The sequence below is a fragment of the Mobula birostris genome, chromosome 28, assembly GCF_030028105.1.
Source record: "Mobula birostris isolate sMobBir1 chromosome 28, sMobBir1.hap1, whole genome shotgun sequence".
Lineage (NCBI taxonomy): Eukaryota > Metazoa > Chordata > Chondrichthyes > Myliobatiformes > Myliobatidae > Mobula > Mobula birostris.
In genome coordinates this window covers 7803652-7831338 of record NC_092397.1, presented here as the reverse complement: position 1 = coordinate 7831338, position 27687 = coordinate 7803652, and the positions used below count along the sequence as shown (strand labels likewise).

Genomic DNA, 27687 nt, shown 5'->3' with positions numbered 1-27687 from the left:
ATTGGCTAACTGGTGGGAGGCAGTGACTGGGAATAAAAGGATCCTTTTCCGGTTGGCTGCCAGTGATTAGTGGTGAGACTGCTTCTTTTTATACAGTATATAAACAATTTAGATGATACAGATGACTTTGTTGCCAAGTTTGTAAATGATATGAAGATTGGTGGAGGGGCAAGTAGTGTCGAGGAAACAGGTAGGCTGCAGAAGGACTTATACAGATTAGGAGAATGGGCAAGGGAGTGGCAAATGAAATACAATGTTGGAAAGTGCATGGCCATGCACTGTAGTCATAAAAATAAAGGTACAGACTATTTCCTAAATGGGGAGAAAATCCAAAAATCTAAGGTGCAAGGGGACTCGGAAGTCCTTGTGCAGAACACCTTAAAGGTTAACTTGCAGGTGAAAAAGGCAAATGCCATGTTAGCATTCACTTCAAGAGGTCTAGAATACAAAAACGGGGGTGTGATGCTGAGGCTTTATAAGGCACTGGTGAGGCCTCACCTTGAGTATCGTGAACAGTTTTGGGCCCCTCATCTAAGAAAAGATGTGCTGGCATTGGAGAGGGTCCAGAGGAGGTTCACAAGGATGATTCTGGAAATGGAAGGGTTATAATATGAGGAACGTTTGATAGCTCTGGGTCTGTACTCTCTGGAACTTAGAAGGATGAGGGGGGGGATCTCACTGAAACCTTCCGAATGTTGAAAGGCCTAGACAGAGTAGATGTGGAAAGGATGTTTCCCATGGTGGGGGAGTCTAGGACAAGAGGGCACAGCCTCCTCCGGCTGAAGAAATTTCTCCGCACCTCTGTTAAATGGACTAGAAGGGCATCTAATTAAAACAGAAATGCGGAGAAATTTCTTTAGCCAGAGGGTGGTGAATTTGTGGAATTTGTTACCACAGGCAGCTGCGGAGGCCAGGTGTATTTAAGGCAGAGTTTGATAGGTTCTTGATTGGACACGGCATCAAAGGTTACGGGGAGGAGGCCGGTGAATGGGGTTGAGGAAGACAAAAAAAATCAGCCATGATTGAATGGCAGAGCAGACACGAGGGGACAAATAGCCTAATTCTGCTCCTATGTCTTATATGCAAGTAGAGAAACCTAATGGGATCTATTCTTCAAAAACTAAAATAATGCTGAATATTCAAACTCTTTCTTTACACATTTGGACAAGTTAGGGTTTCCAGGGACCACTGACCCAATAACTTCTCTTGTATTCAGCCAGATGTGGCTTTTTATCCCCACAGCTGTAGCCCCCAACTTGACCCAGAATCGTTCCCATAACAAATGGCATTTTTATTTGGAGTGGCTGTTAGCTTAAATCGTACACCTCCCATCAGGAAATGTGGTTTTAGTCTTCTGTCTTGTCCTACTGCCTGGAAAGCCTTCAGTCTTAATATTACTTGCAACTTTTAAGCATGGCGGGAACACGTAATCGTTCCCGTCACGTGGGATTCAGATTCAGATTTATTTGTCACGTGAACATCGAAAGGTAGAGTGGAATGCGTCATTTTGCGTGAACAACCAACACACCCAAGGCTCTGCTGGGGGTGGGGGGGTGGGGGCAGCCCGCAAATGTTGCCACACATTCCGGCGCCAACGTATCGTACCCAGAATGCTCGGCAGGACACCACAGAAGATGGCGCACCACGAATCAGAACGGGGGCAGCAAAGCAAGCCCTGCCCCTCTCTCCCACCGGCCGCCCCACACAGGATAGCTGTCTCCGGCCCCTGGCAGACTTGCAGATTTGCCGGCATTCAGCCTGCAGCGTCTCCGGCAGAGATTTAGAGATCCTGGGGCTCCGGCATAGGATACACGATGATCGTTTGTTTGCCATTTTTTAAAAATCTATCTCGCCATATATTTATTTACTTATCTATTTATTCGTTTGTTCATTCATTTATTGAGATACAGTGCAGAATAGACCCTTCTGGTTCTCAGAACATAGAAATCTATGGCACATTACAGGCCCTTCGGCCCACAACATTGTACTCTAGAAATTGCCTAGAATTTCCCTACCGCATAGCCCTCTATTTTTCTAAGCTCCACGTACCTATCTAAGAGTCCCTTAAAAGACCCTATTGTATCCACCCCCACCACCGTTGCCGGCAGCCCATTCCACACACCCACCATTCTCTGTGTGAAAAACTTACCTCTGACATCCCCTCTGTACCTACTTCCAAGCACCTTAAAACTATGCCCCCTGGTGTTAGCCATTTCAGCCCTGGGACTATCCACACGATCAATGCCTTTCATCATCTTACGCACCTCTATCGGGTCACCTCTCATCCTCCGTCGCTCCAAGGAGAAAAGGCCAAGTCCTTCGAGCTGCATTGCCCATCAATCCCCCGATTTAATCCTAGCTTAATCATGGGCCAATTTACAATGACCAATGGTGTGAACAAGCGTCACAGCCTGGTTGCAGTGGATGGCCGTGACATCTTCTGTGCCTTGCAACACGCACAACCCCGGTGGAGGAACTCAGCAGGTCAGGCAGCTCGTGGAAATGAGCAGTCAACATTTCGGGCCGCACACAGCAAAGTTGCTGGTGAACGCAGCAGGCCGGGCAGCATCTCTAGGAAGAGGTACAGTCAACGTTTCAGGCTGAGACCCTTCGTCAGGACTAACTGAAAGAAGAGTGAGTAAGAAGAGATTTGAAAGTATTCCAGCATCTGCAGATTTCCTCGTGTTAACATTTCGGGCCGAGACCCTTCATCCCTGACTGCTCGTTTCCACGGATGCTGCCCGACCTGCTGAGTTCCTCCAGTGTGTTGTGCGTGTTGCTTTGACCCCCAGCATCTGCAGAGGATTTTGTGTTACTGTGCCTTGCCGCGCCCTTCGCTCTCCACGAAGCGTTGGATCTCACCGGACAGAAGATGTCATGGTCATCCACTGCAACCATGATCCCAGTTTGGACGGTGGGAGGAAACCGGAGTACCCGGAGGAAACCCACGCGGTCACGGGGGAGAACGTACAAACTCCTCACGGGCGGCGGCGGGAATCGAACCCGGAGTCGCCGGTGCTGTAAAGCGTCGTGCTTACCACCGCACTGCTTGCACCGCGTTGTATGACATGGGCGATCACGGTCTTTCCGACGGCCGCGATTGTTCTTGGCCAATGTTTCTGCAGAAGTGGGTTGCCGTCTTCTGTCTTTACAAGATGGGTGGCCTCCCCTCTCCCCAGCCATTATCAATACCCTTCAGAGATTGTCCGCCAGGCGTCAGCAGTCGCATACCAGGACTTGCGATATGCACTGGCTGCTCAAATGGTTTCATGTGATCCCTATTTTGGGGGTGGGGGGAATAAGCAGGTGCTACACCTTGCCCACGGGTAACAAGCCAGCGGAGAGACGGAGCACTTTACACCTCCTTTACTGGAGCCGTATCTCTGCCCCGCCACCCAAACACAATAATACTTATTGTAGATTATAATTTTTATTTACGTATTGCACTGTGCTGCTGCCACAAAACAACAAACAAATTTCACCACGTATTATCGGTGCTAATAAACCTGATTTTGATTGCTGTTTAAAACACAGACTGCGCAAAAGCCGGCGGGAGATGGTTCAACAGTAGACCAGACCGTACACGCCGCAGCCTCTAATTCAGGGCAACCAGATTCCTAATAACCCCTCTCTGCACGTCCTTCTGCAAGTCCCAACCTGGAGTTGAATTCTTAAAGTGAAGAGAAAGTTTTAAAACGAATCTGCCCTGAGTACAAGCAGGCGACCAAGCGAGGGCAATATTTCGGTGGCAATAGATCAGGAAGGCAGAGAGAGAGACACACACACACACAGGAACTACACCCCAATTGAAGGGGGTTGCTTCATACTCCCGAGACAGCACATTGCCTCGGGACGCCTCTGGGGCAAGTTGATTCATTTGTTGGTGGGAGTGTGTATTTTCCGTGAAAACAGTCAGCTCTGTCCAATTGAATGTTGGATTGATCCTGGCGGTGATGCTGAGTGGAGTCACGGAGGCTTTTGAGGCTGAGTAAGGTGCGTGTGTGTGTGTGTTCACTCGTTCTATAGCAGAAGCGTCACACGATAGCCTTACTCGACGGAAACTGCAGTTGGTGACGCCCTGCAGCGCAAACGAGCCCAGGAACACAAGAGAGAACTTTTAATATCAACGCTTATCCCGACCACGGAGGACTTACTGCTTTAAACTCTTGACAAGCGACTGAAGGACCACCTGGATTCTGCGTTCACTGGTGAGGAAATACTTTACGTCATGTTTTATTTTAAAAAACTAGAGTGTTTTCCTTGGTCATTGTCTCAGAGATGCGGGGGGGGGGGCGGCATCCACTCGGCCCGTTAGACTTGTACTAGCCCCACAAGGTTTATTTCCTCCCCACCAGCCTTGCTAACTTGTCCCCTTCAAGTCTTTCACCAATTCCCATTCCCGTTACGTCGATCGCCTTCACCCCTTATCCCTCCAGTCTCCGAGCCCGCCGCCTCCCCGGAAACAAGTTCTTCCCCGGCCCATCAAAAGCCCTCATGGCTTTGGAGCGCCTCCATTAAATTCCCCCCCCCCTTAACCTTCTGAGGGCAACACAAGCCTCCAACTTCTCCAGTTAAAAGTACCTGCATATTGGTAGACAACTCAAGTTATAGGACTTTACTACAACGAGTTTTACAATGCTTGTTTAGAAGAATAGATTTTGTGTGGCCCACTCCCGCCCTTATTTCATTGAATCTGTTGTAAACCAGGTTGAAATATTTTTCTTCCCTCAGTTTTTAATTTTTTTTTTGAAAAGAAGTAGACATTCTTTTTCTAAAAACCATTTCTTCTCGGGTTATATTGTGTGGGCGGGGAAGAACACGTGATTTCTACCCCCCCACCCCGATTCCGCCTAACAATGATGTCCTCATTTGGTTATGAGACCGCTACCTGACGACATACCGGGGATCCGAAAGCTGCAGCCGCGGAGACTGAGCAAATGAATCCCTCCCGCGTTTCCACATCAGGCCCCCATGTTCCCATAAGATACAGGGGTAGAGTTGGGGCCCGGTGAGGCTGCTCCACCATTTCACCATGGCGGAGTCAACCCCCCCCCCCAATGTCCTGCCTTTCTCCCCGCATCCCTTCGAGCCCTGACTAATCAAGAATCAGTCAACCCCTGCCTTAAATATTTCCAGTGACTTGGCCCCCACAGCCGCCTGTGGCAACGAATTCCACAGATTCAACACTTTTCTGGCTAAACAAGTCCCTTCTCATCTCTGTTCTAAATGATCTTAGATCCCCCCACCAAAGGGAACATCCTCTCCACCGTACATCCACTCTATCAAGGCCTTTCAACATTTGATGAGTTTCAACGAGATCCCCTGTCATTCTTCTGAATTTCAGTGAGTACAGGCCCTCCTGTGACTAGTCTTTCAATCCCAGAATCATTTTCGGAAACCCCCTTGTGGACCCTCTCCAATGTCAGCACGTCCTTTCTTGGATAAGAGGCCCAAAACCACTAACAATACTCCCAAGTGAGGCCTAGCTAACCAGCCTCAGCATTAAATCCTTGCTTTTGTATTCGAGTCCTCTCGAAATAAATACTTTCGCTTTCCTCGCCACCGACTCAACCTGCAAATTGACCTTTCAGCGGGCAGAGTTCCTCAGGAAACTGGCTGGAGGGTCTTTTTGTGTTAGAGAATTTCTTCAGGTAACTTGGTTACCAGATTCCCAACTTCCGTTATGAGGGTTGAACGCTTTATATCAATGGATACTTAGGCTGGGTCTGAGTTGTAGAGGGCCTCAGCACAGAAACAGGCCCTTCGGCCCATCTAGTCTGTGCTGAACTGTTATTCTGTATAGTCCTGTACAGTCCTCCGTACCCCTCCCCATCTACATACTATCCAAACTTCTCTTGCGCATTAAAATTGGAACATTTGGCTTCTTATTCTGACTTCTTCCTCCCCCTCCCTTCTAGTTCTGATGAAAGGTCGTGACCTGAAACGTTGGCTGTTTCAACAGGCCAAATGGCCTAATTCTGCTCCCATGTCTTATGGTCTTATGTTTGTTCTCTCCATGAACGTTGCCCGACCTGCTGAGTTCCTCCAGCATTTTGTGTGAGCTAGTAAATGAATATAGCGCAATGACAGGTCAGGCAGCGTCTTTGGAGAGGAACACACAGTAGGTGCAGGATTAGGCCATTTGGCCCTTTGAGCCAGCACTGCCATTCACTGTGATCATGGCTGATCATCCACAATCAATATCCAGTTCCTGCCTTATCCCCAAAACCTTTGATTCCGCTATCTTTAAGAGCTCTATCCATCTCTTTCTTGAAGCATCCAGAGACTTGGCCTCCCCTGCCTTCTGGGGCAGAGCATTCCACATATCCACCACTCTCTGGGTGAAAAAGTTTTTCCTTAACTCCGTTCTAAATGGTCTACCCCATATTCTTAAACTGTGGTCTCTGGTTCTGGACTCACCCATCAGCGGGAACATGCTTCCTGCCTCCAGCGTGTCAAATCCCTTAATAATCTTATATGTTTCAATCAGATCCCCTCTCATCCTTCTAAATTCCAGTGTATACAAGCCCAGTTGCTCTAATCTTTCAACATATGACAGTCCCGCCATCCCGGGAATTAACCTTGTGAACCTACGCTACATTCCCTCAATAGCTAGAATGTCCTTCCTCAAATTTGGAGACCAAAACTGCACACAGTACTCCAGGTGTGGTCTCACTAGGGCCCTGTACAGCTGCAGAAGGACCTCTTTGCTCCTATACTCAATTCCCCTTGTTAAGAAGGCCAGCATGCCATTAGCTTTCTTCACTGCTTGCTGTACCTGCATGCTTGCTTTCAGTGACTGATGTACAAGAACACCGAGATCTCATTGTACTTCCCCTTTTCCTAACTTGACTCCATTTAGATAATAATCTGCCTTCCTGTTCCTGTACCTCACATTTATCCACATTAAACTGCATCTGCCGTGCATCCGCCCACTCACCCAGGCTGTCCAAGTCACCCTGCATTCTCATAACATCCTCCTCACATTTCACACTGCCACCCAGCTTTGTGTCATCTGCAAATTTGCTAATGTTACTTTTAATCCCTTCATCTAAATCATTATATTGTAAACAGCTGTGGTCCCAGCACTGAACCCTGCGGTAACCCACTGGTCACCGCCTGCCATTCCGAAAAGGACCCGTTAATCGCTACTCTTTGTTTCTTGTCAGCCAGCCAATTTTCAATCCATGTCAGTACTCTGCCTCCAATACCATGTGCTCTAATTTTGCCCACTAATCTCCTATGTGGGACTTTATCAAAGGCTTTCTGAAAGTCCAGGGACACTACATCCACTGGCTCTCCCTTGTCCATTTTCATAGTTACATCCTCAAAAAATTCCAGAAGATTAGTCAAGCACGATTTCCCCTTCATAAATCCATGCTGAGTTGGACCGATCCTGTTACTGCTATCCAGATGTGTCATAATTTCATCTTTTATAATTGACTCCAGCACCTTTCCCACCACCGACGTCAGGCTAACCGGTCTATAATTCCCTGTTTTCTCTCTTCCTCCCTTCTTGAAAAGTGGGACAACATTAGCCACCTCCAATCCACAGGAACTGATCCTGAATCTATAGAACATTGGAAAATGATTACCAATGCGTCCACGATTTCTAAAGCCACCTCCTTAAGTACCCTGGGATGCAGACCATCAGGTCCCGGGGACTTATCAGCCTTCAGACCCAACAGCCTATCCAACACCATTTCCTGCCTAATATAATTTTCCTTCAGTTCATCCATTACCCTAGGTCCTTTGGCCACTATTATATCTGGGAGATTGTTTGTGTCTTCCCTAGTGAAGACAGATCCAAAGTACCTGTTCTTAATTATTTTTTTTTTCCTTTTCACATACCTGAAGAAGCTTTTACTATCCTCCTTTATATTCTTGGCTAGTTTACCTTCGTACTTCATTTTTTCTCCGCATATTGCCTTTTTAGTTATCTTCTGTTGCCCTTTAAAAGTTTCCCAATCCTCCGGCTTCCCACTCATCTTTGCTATGTTATACTTCTCTTTTATTTTTATACTGTCCTTTACTTCCCTTGTCAGCCACGGCCTTCCCTTACTCCCCTTAGGATCTTTCTTCCTCTTTGGAATGAACTGATCTAGCACCTTCTGCATTATTCCCAGAAATACCTGCCATTGCCGTTCCACTGCCATCCCTGCTAGAGTATTGTTCCATTGAACTTTGGCCAGCTCCTCCCTCATAGCTCCATAGTTCCCTTTATTCAACTGTTATACTAACACTTCCGATTTTCCTTTGTCCCTCTCAATTTGTAGATTAAAACTTATCATATTATGGTTGCACCCTCCTAATGGCTCCTTTACCTCGAGGTCCCTGATCAAATTCGGTTCATTGCACAACACTAAATCTAGAGTTGCCTTCTCTCTGGTAGGCTCCAGTACAAGCTGGTTGACATTATGGTCAGGCCGCACTTGGGGTATTGTCAAAAGTTTTGGGCCCCATATCTCAGAAAGGACGTGTTGTCGTTTGGAGAGAGTCCAGAGGAGGTTCACGAGGATGATTCCAGGAATGAAGGGGTTAACGTATGAGGAGCATTTGTGGCAGCCTTTGGGCCTGTACTCACTGGAATTTTGAAGAATGCGGCGGGGGGGAGGGGGGGAATCTCATTGAAACCTACTGAATGTTGAAAGGAAAAGATGAGGTGGACGTGGAGAGGATGTTTCCTATGGTGGGTGTATCAAGAACCAGAGGGCACAGCCTCAAAATTGAGGGGAGAGCTTTTAGAACAGAGGCAAGGAGGATTTTTTTATGTAGCTGGAGAGCAGTTTTGCCCCAGACTGCAGTGGAGGCCAAGTCCGTGGCTGTATTTAAGGCAGAAGTTGATTCCTGATCGGTCAGGGCATCAAAGGATATGGCGAGAAGGCCGGTGTGTGGGGTGGAGTGGGATCTGGGATCAGCCATGGTGGAATAGTAGAGCAGACTCAATGGGCTGAATGGCCTAATTCTGCTCCTATGTCTTATGGACATTCCAGGCCGAAACCCTTCATCAGGACTGGAAAGGAAAGTAGACTTTTTAAGATCGACTCTTTGTTGCCCTTCCAAAAATGTTGTTTTCCTCCAGCACTTTGTGTGTGCGTTCCTCTAGGTTTCCAGCGTCTGCAGAAACTCTTGTGTTTATAACATTACCGCAAGGTGAGAGAACTGCAGTCCAAGATCGAGTTAAGGTTTTATCTTGTTGGTAGTTAAGAGCCTTCAGTGCCATAACTCTCCGCTCTTCCTCATCCCTTCCCTGTCCCAAGTTCCCGTTGATCCTTTGTTGGCAGTTGTGCCTTTAGATGTCTGAGCCTCGGGAATTCTGACCCAAAACCTTTCTCCTTTTAAAATCCTCCAACGATGCTTCTTGTCCCGATACTTGCACCTCCGCTTATGGGCTGGCAGCGGTTCAGGTTTTGCAAGGCAAAGGTCTGACCGCATTTGGAGTATTGCGAGCAGTATTGTGAGGATGGAGATGGCCCAGAGGAAGTTCACAAGAACTATCCTCCAAATGAAAGGCGTAGTGTACGAGGAGAGTTTGAGGGCTCTGGGTCTGCCCTCACTGGAGTTTAGAAGAATGAAGGGAGTTCTTTTGAAACCTACTGAATATTGAAAGACCTATATGGAGTGGCGGTGGTGGGGTGGAGATATGTCTCTACCAAAGGAGGTGTAAGGCCCTTCTTCCCTCTGCTAGCCTGCAGGTCACCCTTGGGCAAGGTGTAGTACCTGCTTAGCAGCCCCCCCCCCCCCGCCGACCAGGGTCATGTGAAGCCGTGGGAGCAGGTGGTTGATGGTCGTACGAGCAGTCGGCGCAGATCACAAGTCCTGGTTATGCGACCACTGATGCCAGGCCAGACAATCTCTGAAGAGTATTGATAATGGCTGGTGGGGGGGGGGGGGGGGGGGTCACCTGTCTTGTACAGTCACTGCCCAGAAGAAGGCGATGACAAACCACTTCTGTAGAAAAATTTGCCAGGAACAATCATGGTCACCATGATCGCCCATGTCATATGACACGACTCATAATGATGATGTCATATGACATGACGCGTAATGGTGATGAGATAGAGTGGATGTGAGTGAATCCAACAGCAGGTGGATCTAGGACCGGAGGGCACGGCCTTAGGATAGGAGTGTGTCCCTTTGAGACAAAGATGAGGAGAAATTTCTTTAGCCAGTGGGTGGTGAATCTGTGGGGCCAGATCATTGGGTATATTTAAAACCAGAGGTTGATAGGTTCTTGATTAGTAAGGACATCAAAGATTATGGAGAGAAGGCCGGAGAATGGGGTTGAGAAGGAAAATAAATCAGCCCTGATGGAATGGCGGAGCAAACTCGATGGGCCGGATGGCCTAAATCTGCTTCTATGTCTTATGGTTGTCTTTGTTGTCCTAATGAGGCATCTTTCAATGCTGTACATCAGTGAATGATTCTGTGAGGAGCAATCTGTTGTTCAATATGGTCTCTGGAATAAGTTTTGTATTGGAGTAATAGCCAAAGGGACATAAATTGTGCTTTAAGTAGATTGCATGGGTACGTGGCCAAGTGGTTAAGGCATTGGACTAGCGACCTGAAGGTCGTGAGTTCGAGCCCCAGCCGAGGCAACGTGTTGCGTCCTTGAGCAAGGCACTTAATCACACATTGCTCTGCGACGACCCTAGTGCCAAGCTGTATGTGTCCTAATGCCCTTCCCTTGGACGACATCGGTGTCGTGGAGAGGGGAGACTTGCAGCCTGGGCAACTGCCAGTCTTCCATACAACCTTGCCCAGGCCTGCGCCCTGGAGAGTGAAGACTTCCCAGGCGTAGAGCCATGGTCTCGCAAGACTAACGGAAGCCTTTATTATTTATTAAGTAGATTGCGGAGAACTGTTAGTGTTTCTACTGTGTTGCACGCAGTTAAGATGATATGGCTTCTGTAGAAACTGTGAGGGCTTCTGAATCCCTCCGCACTGCAGTCTTCGGCCATCATTTTGGTTCAGACAGTTTGAAGTGATTTTTAAAAAAAATTGGATTCCTTGGTTTACAATACAAGAAGTTTTCAGCATTGCCAATACAGCAGACAGGAGCAGCTGTTCACTATTTTATCTAGACCGGAGGGTTCCCGAGCTGGGGTCCGTTGGACCCCTTGGTTAATGGTAGGGGGTCCATGGTATTTAAAAAAAAGGGTTGGGAACCCCTTGTTTAGACAGAGAGCACAGTAGCGTGCAGTTCTGTCCCAACGAACTGGTTGTCACCCAGTCACACTCATGTGGCCCAGTTATCCTACTAATCTGTACATCTTTAGAGCGTGGGGGAGGGAACCGGAGCACCCGGAGGAAGCCCACATTGGTCGCGGGGGTGAACGTGCAAACTCTTCACAGACAGCGGCGGGACTGTCATAAGCTAACCGTCTCGCTTACGTGGATGGGTAACGAGCTGCTTCTTATTTTCTGTAGCAACACGTATAAATTTCTGGCGGACCTCGGCAGGCCGGGCAAGAGAGGAGTAAAGGGGCCTATGATTCGGGCCGAGGCCCCTTCGTCAGGCCCAAAACATTGGCTGTTTCTTCCTTCTCCATAGATGCTGCCCGACTTGCTGAGTGACTCCAGCGTTTGTGTGTGTGTGTGTGTGTGTGTGTGTGTTACTCTGGATTTCCAGCATCTGCAGGGTCTCCTGTGTATTATACATACAAGGTAAATGGTAGGGCACTGAAGAGTGCAGTAGAACAGAGAGATCTGGGAATACTGATACAAAATTCCCTAAAAGTGGCGTCACAGGTAGTTAGGGTCGTAAAGAGAGCTTTCGGTACCTCGGCCTTTATAAATCAAAGTATTGAGTATAAGACTTGGAATGTTATGGCGAGGTTGTGAGGCCAAATCTGGAGTATTGTGTGCAGTTTTGGTCACCAAATTACAGGAAGGATATAAATAAGGTTGAAAGAGTGCAGAGAAGGTTTACAAGGATGTTGCCAGGACTTGAGAAACTCAGTTACAGAGAAAGGTTGAATAGGTTAGGACTTTATTCCCTGGGGCGTAGAATAATGAGGGGAGATTTGATAGAGGTATATAAAATTATGATGGGTATAGATAGAGTGAATGCAAGCAGGCTTTTTCCACTGAGGCTAAAGGAGAAAAAAAACCAGAGGACATGGGATAAGGGTGAAGGAGGAAAAGTTTAAAGGGAATATTGGGGAGGCTTCTTCACACAGAGAGTGGTGAGAGTGTGGAATGAGCTGCCAGACGAAGTGGTAAATGCGGGCTCACTTTTAACATTTAAGAATAAATTGGACAGATACATGGATGGGAGGTGTGTGGAAGGATATGGTCCAGGTGCAGGTCAGTGGGACTAGGCAGAAAAATGGTTCGGCACAGCCAGGAAGGGCCAAAAGGCCTGTTTCTGTGCTGTAATGTTTTATCACTCTTCCTAAGAAAGCTGGAGCAATAGAATATGAATTACATAGGAACATAATTTTAATGAGTCATATCACCAAGATACTTCTAAGAATTTTGACGACAAGAGCTAAAAGTAAGATACAAGCTGAAATAGGCAAAGAACAATGTGGTTTTGTGAAAGACAAAGGTACAAGAAATGCAATATTGATGTTAAGGATACTATCAGAACGAGCTATTCAAGTGCAAAAAGATTTGTTTGTTTTATCGACTACACAAAATTATTTGATAAAGTGAAGCACAGTAAGTTATTTGAAATATTACAGAAAACTCTAGATCTAGATTCGAAAGACCTCTGCCTAATCAGAAATCTGTACTGGGAACAAACTGCCGCTGTAAGAATAGATGGAGAGGTGAGTCAGTTTATGAAAATCAAGCGAGGCGTTAGGCACGGGTGTGTTTTCTCCCCTGATTTATTTAATGTCTACAGTGAAACAATATTACAAAAAATAAGAGACATCTTGGGAATCAAAGTTGGTGAAAACATCAATAATTTCAGATATGCAGATGACACTGTGTTAATTGCAAGTACGGAGGAAGAACTACAAAATTTAATTGATGTAGTTGTTGAAGAAAGTGCAAAAATGGGCCTACCTATCAATTGCAAAAAGACAGAATGTATGGTGATATCCAAAAAGAAGGAGAATCCTATCTGCAGGTTGAGAATAAACAGGGAAGACATAAAACAAGTACTGGACTTTTACTGCTTAGGAAGCTGGGTGACATCAGATGGCAGGTGCGACATGGACATCAAAAGAAGAATAGGGATGGCAAAAGACACCTTTACAAGAATGAAGAGTATACTGACCAATACTAAACTAGGCATGACAACTTGCCTCAGAGTACTGAAATGTTACGTTTATCCAGTTATGTTATATGGCTCAGAATGTTGGACAATATCTAGTAACATGAGAAAATGAATTGTAGCAGCAGAGATGTGGTTTTTGAGGAGGATGCAAAGAATATCATGGACGAAACGAATATCTAACGAGGATGTCATGAACAGAGCAAGCACAAAAAGGGAAATAATGTATGAGATCATGAAAAGACAACGTAATTTCATCGGACATGTGATTAGGAAAGAGGAGTTAGAATGCACAGTAATTATGGGAAAGATTGAAGGGAAGAAAGCAAGAGGAAGGCAAAAACAAATGGTGATGGAGACAGCAGCCAGAGAACTGGAAGTGAATACCAGTGAATTGATCCACTTGACCTGAAACAGGAGTGTATGGGCGCTGGCAGTCAAAGCTCAAACTGGGCACGGCACCTGATGATGATGGTGAATGTTCTATGGTTCTCTTAGTTCCCGTAACTGGCTGTGTTGACAGATCTCCGTTCAGCAGCATCCTTCACGTCTGTATGACGAAATTTGGGACAGTTTATTTTAAATGACTGCTGGAAATATAAGTGGACTAACAGGACCCTCGTATCAAGTTATATGTTCGTCTATTATCATGCAGCACCTGCACTCCCCTCCCTGTTAAGTCACCGGCTTTTGAAGTAGCCATGCGACTTTTGGCCATACCCCTTCCCCACTGTTCTGTCATTTGCCATACTCCCTACCCTCCTCTCCCCTTTCCACATTATTATCCTGCCCTGTTTTTCTCCTGGATACCATGTTAAAACTTCTCCTTAGGTGATTATAAAATGCTTCCAACAGTCAATTTTAATATCATGCCAAAAAAAAAAGTTGGAGCTGAAATTTCAAGATTCAAATCTATTACTTCGACGTCCAGTGAAATACATCATTTGTATTAACAACCAACACACCTGAGGGTGTGCTGGGGGAGCCCGCAAGTGTCGCCTCTGTGCTTGGCAGGACAACACAGAACGCACCAAGTGACAAAGCAACAACAGCAGAGCTAGCCCCGTCTGTCCCTCCCACCCACGCACATTCACGGTCCTCTAACCTCTTCCTTCGTCCTCCGGAGGACTAGGACTTGGGCTCGTGGACCCCGGGCTTTGACTTCCCCAGGGGGCTCGCGGGAGATCCACACACTCAGTCGTGGGGGGAGGGGGCCTCTTCTCCCAGGCTCTCGATTTCACCCTCGGGCCTCGCTCCTCGCTCCTCGCCCCTCGCCGTCAACCCCAGGATCATCGGCTACTAACACTAACTCCAGACCTGCTGAGGACGGGATCCCGAACACTAGGCTTTGAACTGATTCGTGTGGCTGGGGTGGGGTGGGGTGGGGTGGGGGGGGGGGGTCCATCAGGCCGAGTTCCTCCTGTCCGCACGGAACTGCGACTCCAGAGCCCTCTGACGACCCGCCAACCCCGGGTTGGGGGGGTGGGGGAGGATGTGCAAGGGCAATGTTACCACCAGCCTGGAGGTTCATTTTAAAGCTGAAAGATAATTTGGCATAGATCGAGTGAACAGCCGGCATATTTTTCCCCAAGGCAGAAGAGATGTCAGAGGTAAATCTTTTTTCCCCACAGTGACTTGGAATGAACTGTGGGATGTGATAGTAGGGGACATTTAATAGATTCTCCGAAAAGGCTCGTAGATGATAGAAAAATAGAAGGCCGTACAGAATGTGTGAAGGAAGGGTTAAAGTAGTCTAAAGGGTAAGAAAAGAATTGTTCTATGGTGGTTTCCTTTTCAACTGTTTATTCAGCAGCTTGTAAAAAGTAATTGATTAACAGAGAACAACAAATTATAACAGTCATGGCACAGGAGAGAAAATTGTCCATTTATCTTTAAATTCCTGTGGTTATCAGTCCTCCGTTTACAGAAAACTCTTTTCCCCCTTTGCTACTTTGCGACATCTTGTTTCGTAAGTTTTGCGGGACTCAAGGTGAGTGGCTTTCATTTGTTTTGACACATCAAAAGCTGCCATGTTGACAAATGTCTGCTTCCTTACCGAGGGCTTATGGCCCTACAAGGTATTTGTGAGGTGACTCAGAAGGTAATCACTGGTTAATCATTGCCAACGAAGCCAAGTGCTTCAGACATCAAAGTCAAAGAAGGCGATTATTTTTATCCCGGCGTTGTGATATATCGGGAGAAATCCCAGACAGTACATTGTTTTAAAAAAAAGTCCATTCTGTCCTGCGAGTCTGTTCTATCATTCCACAAGATGCATGCAAGGTAGCGGACATCCCACCTCTCCCGGAAGTTCCGGGAGTCTCCTGCATATTGATAGCGGCTCCCTGATGCCCGGAAATTATACACGATATCCCGCAAATTGATTTTTTTTGAGAGGGAGAGGGAGCATCCTGATTGGTCTCTCTTCGTGCTAAGTAGACCTATCAGTTTTCTCTGTGGGCGGGCTTTACAGTCGATCTCAAAAATAATGACAGTGTTGCTCACTGCACTGTTTGCAATAGTGACTTTTCTATTGCCCATGGTGGGTTAAGACTGTAAATGACATGTTGAGGTGAGTTTAACAGATGTCATTTGTTCATTAGCATAGCTAACGTTATTTAAACTAGCTGGCTAGCTGCTAAGGAGCTACTCTATTGCAGACATCCCACCTCTCCCGGAAGTTCTGGGAGTCTCCCGCAAATTGATGGTGCTACCTCCCTGAAATGAGTTTTTGCAGGGTGGGATGTCTGAGGTGGAAGTCAGACGTTCTCTGGCTTTCAGATTCGGATTAGTGTACTTGTACGTCAAAACATCGAAGTGCGTCGTTTGTGTTAAGAACCAACGCACGCGCTGGGGTGGGGTGGGGGGCAGCCTGCAAGTGTTGCCACACATAGCATACCCGCGACGCTCGGCCAAACAGCACAGAAGACAACAAGCATGGAAGGAAGCAAGCTCCTTTCTTCGCTTCCCGTCCATCCGCACCAAGACAGTCCTCTGACTCCAGGTCCGGCTTCTGGGCCTTCAGTCTCCGGGCTCCAACTTCTAGACTTCAGATCCACCCCCCCCCCCCCCCGGACTAACCGACAACGGGACTCCAAACTCCAACTTTTGAACTTCAGTAAGGTTGCAGCGGATTTGATTGTATCCTCATTTCCATTGACCTTTCACCTCCTTGACAGGTCAAGTATCTGTCTGTACCTTTGGAAAATGTTCCAAGAATCTTCTCCCCCCACCCCTCCACCCCCACTGCCATTCCAAAGATCTTCACCGATCCTCACCGGCGTTTTCCTGCACTGTTCCCGTGTCCCTTTAACGTCCGGGAACAGTTAGTGTTTTGAATGCACTCAGTGACAAACCTTCCACGGTCCCCTGAGTCAGAGAGAGCCAGAGGTTCTCCACCCTTCGAGTGAGGAACTGTTTCCTCAGTTCCGAGAATGTGTGCTGCCAACCGCCGAAAGGAGAAGCACCCTCGGCCAGCTCTGCCCTAGCACTCGGCCGTGCTTAAAGAGAGGCTTTAAAGTTCAGCTTTATCTGCCAGCTTGCATGTCAAATCCGTCCGGAATGTGGGGGACGGGCGTGATACTGCACAGGGTCGAAGTAAGCTGCAGAGAGTTGTAAACTCAGGAAGTTCCATCACAGGCACCAGCCTCCATAGTATCCAGGACATCTTCAAGGAGCCGTGCCTCAGAAAGGCGGCGTCCGTCATTAAGACCCCCATCACCCTCTTCTCATTGTTACCATCAGGGAGGAGGTACAGAAGCCTGAAGGCACACACTCAACGATTCAGGAACAGCTTCTTCCCCTCTGCCGTCCAATCTCTGAACGGACATTGAACCTGTGAACACTACCTCACTACATTGTTTTTCTCTATTTTTGCACTGCTTATTTAATTTAACTGTTTTATATACACTAAATATATATTTTGTGAATTACAGTAACTTGCTCTATTATTGTGTAGTACACCGTGCTGCTGCCACGAAGACAGCAAGTTTCACGACGTGTGCCGGTGATATTAAACTCGATTCTGAAACGTAGGGCGAAGTGTGTTGTTGTGTCAGATCAGTGAGGGTTGAGCTGGGCAGCCCGTGAGTGTCGCCACGCTTCCGGCGCCAACATAGCACGCCCGCAACTCACTAACCCTAACCCCCAGGTCTTTGGACTGCGGGGGGGGGGGAAACCGGAGCACCTGGAGGAAACCCATGCGGTCGCGGGGAGAGCGTGCAAACTCCCTATGGGTGGCAGTGGGAATCGAACACCAATCTCATTGTGGTGGCCAGTGCTATCATGTTTGCTGTTGTGTGCTGGGGCAGCAGGCTGAGGGTAGCAGACACCAACAGAATCAACAAACTCATTCGTAAGGCCAGTGATGTTGTGGGGACGGAACTGGACTCTCTGACTGTGGTGTCTGAAAAGAGGACGCTGTCCAAGTTGCGTGCCATCTTAGACAATGTCTCCCATCTACTACATAATGTACTGGTTGGGCACAGGAGTACATTCAGCCAGAGACTCACCCCACTGAGATGCAACACAGAGCGTCATAGGAAGTCATTCCTGCCTGTGGCCATCAAACTTTACAACTCCTCCCTTGGAGGGTCAGACACCCTGAGCCAATAGGCTGGTCCTGGACTTATTTCCTGGCATAATTTACTATTTAACTATCTATGGTTTTATTACTATTTATTTATGGTGTAACTGTAACGAAAACCAATTTCCCCCAGGATCAATAAAGTATGACTATGACATAACTGGCATAGTAATAACGTTCCGCTAGCCGCTACGCCACTTGGGTCAAAGAGTCTGTTTCTGCGTGTCTCCATAACACAAGGACTGTATCTTAGTTACATTCATCAGTCTTAAGTCAGAGCCATTCAGCTTGAACACCCAGAATGCTGACGCAAACAGCTGCAGAGGCCGGGTCATTGGGTATATTTAAGGCGGAGGTTGATCATGGTTCCCGATCAGTCAGACCGTCAAAGGTTGTGGGGAGAAGGCAGAAGAATGAGGTTGAGAGGGGAGGTAAGTCGGCCATGATAGAATAGCAGAGCAGACTCGATGGGCCGAATGGCCTATTTCTGCTCCCATGTCTTCTGGCCTTGGCTGCGTTGTCCCGTAACTGTACAGTGCATTTCGCTGTCTGGTGTTTGTTGTAGATATGACAAATAGCTTTCAATGTTGAAGGGACGCCACACTTTATACTGGCCCTGGAGGGAGGTACTGCACTTCAAACTTTTCTTTTGGTGGTTAGAGGAGCTTCAGGGAAAGCACTGCCCCAACTGGTACAGGAGTTGGTTGTGACAGACGCTTTGTGATCCCCTGAGGGAATGGTTGTATCATAGCATCTCTCGGCGAAGAAAGGGGAGAGGAGGACGGGGAGCGCAGCAATGGGGGAGGGGTGGGAGAGGGGAGAATCGGCAAGAGTCTCACGGATGTTTCGAGAGCCCGTGACTTAGCGGGGAGGGGTGTGGGGGAACGAAATAATGATAGAGGTGCATCTAAATCGATATACCATCTTCAACGTGTGATGTCTCAAAAGGGTGGCAACTATCATTTACTGAGGTACAGTGTGGAGTAGTTTCTTCTAGCCTTTCGAGCCACGCCCTGCAGAAATCACCCGATTTAATCCCGTCCTAATCACGGGGCAATTTACAACGACCAATTAACCTACCATCTGGTACGACTTTGGACTGTGAGAGGAAACCGGAGCACCCGGAGGAAACCCACGCGGTCACGGGGAGCACGTATAAACTCCTTACAGGCATTGGCGGGAATTGAACCCGGATCGCTAGCACTGTAAAGCATCGTGCTAACCACTACACTACCGTGCAACAACATCCATACTTTTCAGAGCAAGGCAAGAGGAGGTTTTCTTGGGGTGCTTGCCAATTTAGAGGGGCTTTGGGTTTCGAATGTTTCTTGAGATTACAAAATGAGAAGTGATATTAAATTGTTCATCAGGTGCCGTGCCCAGTTTGAGCTTTGACTGCCATCGCCCACACACTCCTGTTTCGGGTCAACTGGATCAATTCATTGGTATTCATTTCCAATTCTCTGGCTGCTGTCTCCATCATCATTTGTCTTTGCCTTCCTCTTGCTTTCTTCCCTTCAATCTTTCCCATAATTACCGTGCATTCTAACTCTTCTTTCCTAATCACATGTCCGATGAAGTCACGTTGCTTTTTCATGATCTCATACATTATTTCTCTTTTTGTGTTTGCTCTGTTCATGACATCCTCGTTAGATATTCGTTTCATCCATGATATTCTTTGCATCCTCCTCAAAAACCACATCCCTGCTGCTACAATTCGTTTTGTCATGTTTATTAGATATTGTCCAACATTCTGAGCCATATAACACAACTGGATAAACATAACATTTCAGTACTCTGAGGCGGGTTGTCATGCCTAGTTTAGTGTTGGTCAGTATACTCTTCATTCTCGTAAAGGTGTCTTTTGCCATCCCTATTCTTCTTTTGATGTTCATGTCGCACCTGCCATCTGATGTCACCCAGCTTCCTAAGTAGCAAAAGTTCTGCACTTGTTTTATGTCTTCTCCGTTTATTCTCAGCCTGCAGATAGGATTCTCCTTCTTTTTGGATATCACCATACATTCTCTCTTTTTGCGATTGATAGATAGACCCATTTTTGCACTTTCTTCAACAACTTCATCAATTAAGTTTTGTAAATTGAGAGATGTAGAGTTGGTATTTTCCCTGGCCCATATTTCGGAAATCGGAGCTTCAAAATAAGGGGACAGAGATGAGAAGGAATTTCTTCACCCGAAGTATATATATCTAGTGTGCCCAAGACTTTTGCGCAGTACTGTAGTAATTTTATGCATTGCACTGCACTGCCACAATAAAAAACAAATTTCATGACGTACTGTACGTGAGTGATGATAAACCTGATTCTGATATGGGCCTCTATTGTGGACTGAGAGTGGGAAGGGGGCAGGGGTTGGGAAAAGGGGAAAGGAGAGGGAAGCACCAGAGAGACATTCTGTAACGATCAACAAGCCAGTCACCTTGCCTGGTGTCTCAGGGCTGGGTGTGTCTGCACCCGCCACTCCGGCACTCCTTCTCTGCCACCTGTCCCACCCCACTCCTGCCGCACCCTCACCATTCCTAACATCCTTTGCTCCCGCCAGGTCTACTAACTCTCTCTCTGCTCCACGTTGACAAATAGAGTAAACACAAGATACTCTGCCGATGCCGGGGTCAAAGCAACACTCACAACACGCTGGAGGAACTCAGCAGGTCGGGCAGCATCCGTAGAAACGATCAGTCGACGTTTTGGGCCGGAACCCTTCGTCAGGACTGTAGGGGGAAGGGGCAGAGGCCCTGTAAAGAAGGTGGGGGGAGGGTGGGAAGGAGAAGGCTGGTAGGTTCCAGGTGAAAAACCAGTAAGGGGAAAGATAAAGGGGTGGGGAGGGGATAGGCAGGAAAGATGAAGAAGGAATAGGGGAAAACACAATGGGTAGTAGAAGGAGGCAAGAGGGAGGTGATGAGCAGCTGGGGGAGGGGGCAGAGTGAAATAGGGATAGGGGAAGGGAGGGGGAGGGAATTACCGGAAGTTGGAGAATTCTATGTTCATACCAAGGGGCTGGAGACTACCCAGACAGTATATGAGGTGTTGCTCCTCCAGCCCGACTTTAGCCTCATCATGACAGTAGAGGAGGCCATGTATGGGCATATCCAAATGGGAATGGGAAGCAGAGTTGAAGTGGGTGGCTACCGGGAGATCCTGTCTGTTGTGGAAACGTTGACTGATGGTTTCCACGGATGCTGCCCGACCTGCTGAGTTCCTTCAGCGTGTTGACAAATAGAGTACCCTAGCCACCCTAGCTATATAACCGTGCCTAAGACTTTTGCACAGAACTGTATATAACTATCACTTCCATATAGTGGTGTGCCAGTGATATTAATTCTGATTCTGACAAAGTGTCCCTGTAGTCCATTTCTGAAAGGTCACTTAAAGCAGTTTCTCTGAAATTTCAAACGAGAGAAGATCTGCGTAGGCTGGAAATCCGAGCAATGCATGCAAAATGCAGGAGGAACTCAGCGGGCCAGGCAGCGTCTGCAGAAATAAGTACAGTCAACGTTTCGGGCCAGAGCCCTTCGGCAGGACTGGTTTCGGGCCGAAACGTCGACTGCTTACTCTTTTTTTCCCGTCGATTCTGTGTGTGTTTCTCTAAAATTTCATCACTTTTTTTTTAAAAAAAGCTGTTGGAAAGTGATTGGTCAACACAAATAGTTACAGAAACTACAACATCCAAAACCGTCCCCAGTGGTTCAGAGGCAGGCCAGCTGCTATCTTGGTTCCTCATACACTCTGACAGGATATTGTGGCCTGTCAGCTTGATAGGTCCACGTCCATACTTGGGGCCTCTTGCCTCAGTGCAGGGTGACCCTGGAGTTATTTATCGTCCTTCGCGCTTGGTCCAGTTTCCTGCCGGGTTTGCCGAATTCTGCTCTCCGCCCGTTTGCAGGTTGTGCGTGGCGGTCGAGTGCTTGACCCGCGGGTTGGGGGGGGGGGCACGGCGTGTTGTGCGTCGCGTCTTTACCTAAGCACAGGAGACTCTGGCAAATGGTGGAAGATTTTCAAGAACGCACGCAAAAGTGCTGGAGGGGCTTAGCAGGCCGGGCAGCATCAATGGAGGGGAATAAACAGCCGACGTTCCAGGCCGAGACCCTTCTTCAGGACTGGAATGGGAAGAAGCCAGAATAAGAAGGTGGGGGAGGAGTGATGATGTAAGAAGCTAAGGGGGGATTGGTGAAAGAGGTAAAGGGATGAAGAAGGAGGAATCTGATAGGTGGTGAGCAGACCATGGGGGGAAAAGGGAAGGGGGAATTATGAGGGGTATGGACAGGGTAAATACAAGCAGGCTTTTCCCACTGAGGTTAGGTAGATCATGGGCTAAGGGTGAAAGGTAAGAAGTCTAAGGGGAACATTAGATTAGATTAGATTATGAGGACACGCAGTCCTCTTTTATTGTCATTTAGTAATGCATGCATTAAGAAATGATACAACATTTTTCCAGAATGATATCACAGAAAACACATGACAAATCGACTTAAAAACGAACAAAAACCACATAATTATAACATAGTGAAACTTCTTCACTCAGAGGGTGGTGAGAGTGTGGAACGAGCTGCCAGCACAAGTGGTGAATGCGAGCTCGATTTCAGCGTTTAAGAGGAGGTTGGATAGGTACACGGATGGTAGGGCTATGGAGGGCTATGGTCATTGGGAGTAGGCAGTTTAAATGGTTTTCAGCAAGGACTAGATGGGCTGAAGGGCCTTTTTCTTTACTGTACGGCTCTCTGGGGAGGGGAACTAGAGGGGTGTGTTAGGCAGGTTAGGGATGGAACAGAAATTACCAGAAAGTTAGAGAAATTGATGTTCACGCCATCAGGTTGGAGGCTTTGCTCCTCCGGCCAGAGCTTGGCCTCGCTGTGGTGACCGTGGAGAGACGTACGGGAACGGGAAGTCTGTATCCGGGAGGAGGAGGGTGCCTGAGTGAGCTGTCCCAGTGCGTTTTTGGCGACGGTCGAAGCCCAGCGACCAAAGGCTGGAGGCTCGCAGTGGAGGACTGTCCATGTGTGCGCGGGTGGGGCGGAGGGAGGGAGAGAGTGGGGGAGAGGTGAGGGGCTTGCTTTGTTGCTTCTCTGCGTTGTTCTGCCGAGCATCGTGGGCCTGCTGTGTTGGTGCCAGAGGGTGTGGCGAGGGGGGCAATTTTGAAACAGGCCGTTCGGCCCATCTCCTTGCTGAAAACCATTTTGTTAGCGCCGACGACGGATTTCGCCACGCTGACATGTACACGTGGGTTTCCTCTGGGTGCTCTGGTTTCCTCCCATGGTCCAAAGACGTACCGGTTAGTAGGTTAATTGGTCGTTGTAGGTTGTCCTGTGATTAGGCTAGGGTTAAATTTGTGGGGGGGATGTAGCTCAAAGGGCAGGAAGGCCCTACATAAATCGTGGCTGATCTGATGGTTCCCTCAGCTCTACGTTCCTGTGCCGGAGAAGGAAAACTCTTGATTTTAAACCACCGCTGCCTTGCGGCCACACCCACCAACGGGAAGGGCTTCTGGAGTAAACCCCGAGGAAGAAATCCGGAGCCGGGGGTCCCTAAGGCAGTTACAACTTCACTCTGGCAACCTCTGCGATGACACTGGTGCCAGGCTGTATCGGTGCCTGCCCTTCCCTTGGGCTACGTCAGTGACGTGGAGAGGGGGAGCCCGCTGCATGGGCAACAGCCGGTTCTTCAAACCTTCCCGCCCAGGCTTGCACCCTGGAGAGGACGCAGTCCACCAGAGGTGCAAACCCACCATCCTCTGGGATCGGCGGTCTACCGCATTTCTGCCATCTTTTTCCATCACATCCTTAGCATTCAAATGTTCTGCCCTTCAGGGTGAACGGTTCCAAGGACTTTGCGCCATGTGTGAGAGAGGGGGAAAAAAAAAATCACCCATTTGTCTCAGTTAATTGGTCGTGGGTAGAGGCAGACACGTTAGGAACGTCTGAAAGACTCTGAGATGGGCACGTGGATGAAGGGAAAATGGAGGGCTATTTGGGAGGGAAGGGTCAGATCGATTTTGGAGGAGGTTAATAGCCTGGCACGACACCGAAAGTTCTGTACTGTTCTGTGATGTGGAAGCTTTAGAGATTTGCCAGGACGCTGCCTGGATGAGAGAGCACGTCTTATGAGGAGAGGCTGAGCGAGCTGGGGCTTTTCTCCTCGGAGCAAAGGAGGATGAGAGGTGACTTGATAGAGGTGCATAGTCATAGTCATACTTTATTGATCCCGAGGGAAACTGGGTTTCGTTACAGTTGCACCATAAATAATTAAATAGTAATAAAATCATAAATAGTTAAATAGTAATATGTAAATTATGCCAGGAAATAAGTCCAGGACCAGCCTATTGGTTCAGAGTGTCTGACCCTCCAAGGGAGGAGTTGTAAAGTTTGATGGCCACAGGCAGGAATGACTTCCTATGACGCTCTGTGCTGCATCTCGGTGGAATGAGTCTCTGGCTGAATGTACTCCTGTGCCCACCCAGTACATTATGTAGTGGATGGGAGACATTGTTCAAGATGGCATGCAACTTGGACAGCATACTCTTTTCAGACACCACCGTGAGAGAGTCCAGTTCCATCCCCACAACATCACTGGCCTTACGAATGAGTTTGTTGATTCTGTTGGTGTCTGCTACCCTCAGCCTGCTGCCCCAGCACACAACAGCAAACATGATAGCACTGGCCACCACAGACTCGTAGAACATCCTCAGCATCATCCGGCAGATGTTAAAGGACCTCAGTCTCCTCAGAAAATGGAGATGGCTCTGACCCTTCTTGTAGATGGCATTGCCAGAGAGTGCAGCCGGTGACATTTTCCCAGGGCGGAAACGGGAGGGCAGACGCTTAAGGTGATTGGAGGAAAGTATGGGGCCGACGGCAGGGGTAAGTCTTCTACTCAGAGATTGGAGGGTGTTGGGAATGCCCTGCCAGGGCTGGTGGTCGAGGCAGATACGGTAGGGAGATTTAAGAGACTCTTAGATGGGCACATGGATGAAAGCAAAATGGAGGGCTGTGTGGATGGAAAGGGTTGGATTAATCTTGGAGTAAATCAGAAGCTTGGCACAACATGGTGGCTGAGGGGCCCGGCATGTACTGTAATGTTCTTGGTTCCAACCTGATGGCCTGAATATTGATCTCTCCTTCCGGTTTAAAAAAAAATCCCCCCCCCCCCGTCCCTCTATTGTCTCACCTACGTCTTACCTCCTCCAGGTTGTCTCCTTCCCTTTCTCCTATGGTCAACTCTCCCTTTCTCCTTCCCACTCTCCTCTCCTGTCAGAGTCCTTCCTCTCCAGCCCTTGACCTTTCCCACCCAGCTGGCTTCACCTGTCACCTCCTAGCTAACCTCCCTCTCGCTCTTTTCCCCCCTCCCACCCACATTTTAATTCTGGCTTGTTCCCCCTCCCTTCTCAGTCCTGATGAGGGGTCTCGGCCCGAAATGTCAGGACTGTTTTATTCATTTCCACCCGACCTGCTGAGTCCCTCCAGCGTTTTAGTGTGTGTCGCTTTTATCTTGGGTGTCAAGGTAACGTTGAAAAGGCTTGTTTAGGATACAGATTATTTCATCACGTCAGTACATCGAGGTGGTACAAGGGAGAGGCAAAAACAGGCCGCAAAATATAGACAACACACATCAAAGTTGCTGGTGAACGCAGCAGGCCAGGCAGCATCTCTAGGAAGAGGTACAGTCGACGTTTCGGGCCGAGACCCTTCGACAGGACTAACTGAAGGAACAGCTAGTAAGGGATTTGAAAGTTGGAGGGGGAGGGGGAGATCCGAAATGATAGGAGAAGACAGGAGGGGGAGGGATGGAGCCAAGAGCTGGACAGGTGATAGGCAAAAGGGGTATGAGAGGATCATGGGACAGGAGGCCCAGGGAGAAGGAAAAGAGGGAGGGGGGAAAAACCCAGAGGATGGGCAGAGGGTATAGTCAGAGGGAGAAAAAGCAGAGAGAGAGAAAGAATGTGTGTATATAAATAAATAACGGATGGGGTACGAGTGGGAGGTTGGGCATTAGCGGAAGTTAGAGAAGTCAATGTTCATGCCATCAGGTTGGAGGCTACCCAGACGGAATATAAGGTGTTGTTCCTCCAACCTGAGTGTGGCTTCATCTTTACAGTAAAGGAGACCGTGGATAGACATATCAGAATGGGATGCGGAATTAAAATGTGTGGCCACTGGGAGATCCTGCTTTCTCTGGCGGAATTTCCAGCATCTGCAGAATTCCTCGTGTTTGCGCAAAATATAGAGCGACTCACACAGAGTACTGGAGGAACTCAGCAGGTCGGGCAGTGTCTATGGAAATGAATAAACACGACGTTTCGGGCCAAGAACCGTCATCAGGACATATAGAGTCTCTTGTGTTTATAATGTTACGTTTGCAGGGAAACCTCCAAGAAAGCCACAACCTTGTCGTAGGGTTTGGGGGCTCACGTGCCTCAGTGACCTGGACAGCTATGTTGGCTGGAGTCAGGGCCCTTGGCTCTTGGTAGGGTCACCCATGCCAAATAGGTCAAAGGGTAGAGGTCAGACTAAGAGTGCTCCATGTTCAGGGATTCAGCTCAGGGCCAACAACGCTGACTGGTCAAACAAAACTGTTACGGAAACGGCAACGAAATATCCTTCTACGTCTGAGTGCGACGGTATTCCTGAGTCTCCACCCGGGACCGACAGTAGTGAAAGCTGAGAGGAAGCTACTAACACGATGAAGGAAGCCCTGAACACCCCAGAGATGAAGGACCTTCGCTGCCGCCCTAAAGGCCAACGGGGTAACGGGCCATAGAGAGAGTTACAGAGAAAGTTCAGACAATAAGGTGCAAGGGTCGCATCGAGGTAGATTGTACGGTCGCAAGCCCAATCCTTAGTGTGCAGGGAGCTTGTTCAAGAGTGGTGAATCTGTGGAATTCTGTGCCACAGGCATCTGTGGAGGCCAGGTCATATTTAAGGCAGAGAGGCGACGCAGGAAATACGACCTCTGCTGAGCCTTTTTGATAAGAGTGTCCGCGTTGGGTGTCCACTTCAGGTCCTGGGAGTTTGTGACACCCAGAAACTTGAAGGTCTCCACAGCAGACACAATACTGTTGAGTGTAGTGAGTGGGGGGAGTATTGGGGGGCTCCTGAAGTCCACTGTCATCTCCACAGTCTTGAGCGTAAGACCATAAGATGTTGAAGAGCAGAAATAGGTCTTTCAGCCCAAGCCTTCTTCAACATTCGGTTATGATGGGTTTATTAACCCTCTCAACCCCACTCTCCTGCCTTCTCCCCGTAACCTTTGACCCCCCCCCCTTACAAATCAAGAACCCATCAACCTCCGCACTAAGTGTACCCCATGACTTGGCCTCCGTAGCCGTAGGTGGCAATGAATTCACGGGAGCCTAGTGGTCAGCGCAACGCTGTACAGTACCGGTGACCCGGGTTCGAATCCCGTCGCCGCCTGTAAGAAGTCTGTACGTTCTCCCCGTGCCTGCGTGGGTGGCTCGGTCCCCCCCCCCCCCCCCACTGTCCAAACACTCGCTGGTTAGCAGATTAATCGGCCATTGTAACTTGTCCCATGATTAGCCTCTGTTCAAAATCTGGGGGGGGTGGGGTGGCAGGGGGTTTGCTGGGCAGCATGGCACGAAGGGCCAGAAGGGCCTATTCTGCGCTGTAACTGAGTAAATAATTCCTCTGGCTAAAGAAGTTCCTCCTCATCTCTGTTACCTAGCTCTTGGGTGCCAGGTTCGATCCTGACCTCAATCAGGAGAAGGAAAACTCTGATCTCAAACCTTGCGGCCTCGGGGAAAAATCCGGAGCTGGGGTCCCTAAGACAGTCCGACGTTGAGCTCAACGCCGACTGGCAACTCCTGTGATGGTGCTGGTGCCAAACTGTATCAGTCTCTGCCGTTCCTTT

General features: G+C 48.3%; 1 protein-coding gene across 1 annotated transcript in view; it reads left to right on the top strand.

Annotated features, from left to right (window-relative positions):
- The first annotated feature begins 3820 nt into the window (after nucleotides 1-3820).
- The window catches only part of LOC140189297 (fermitin family homolog 3-like), an 86673-nt gene continuing 62806 nt past the window's right edge, over nucleotides 3821-27687 (top strand). Inside the window, exon 1 of the mRNA XM_072245995.1 lies at nucleotides 3821-4208. The gene's annotated coding sequence lies outside the window, so the exon portion shown is untranslated. The remainder of the gene's footprint in view (nucleotides 4209-27687) is intronic.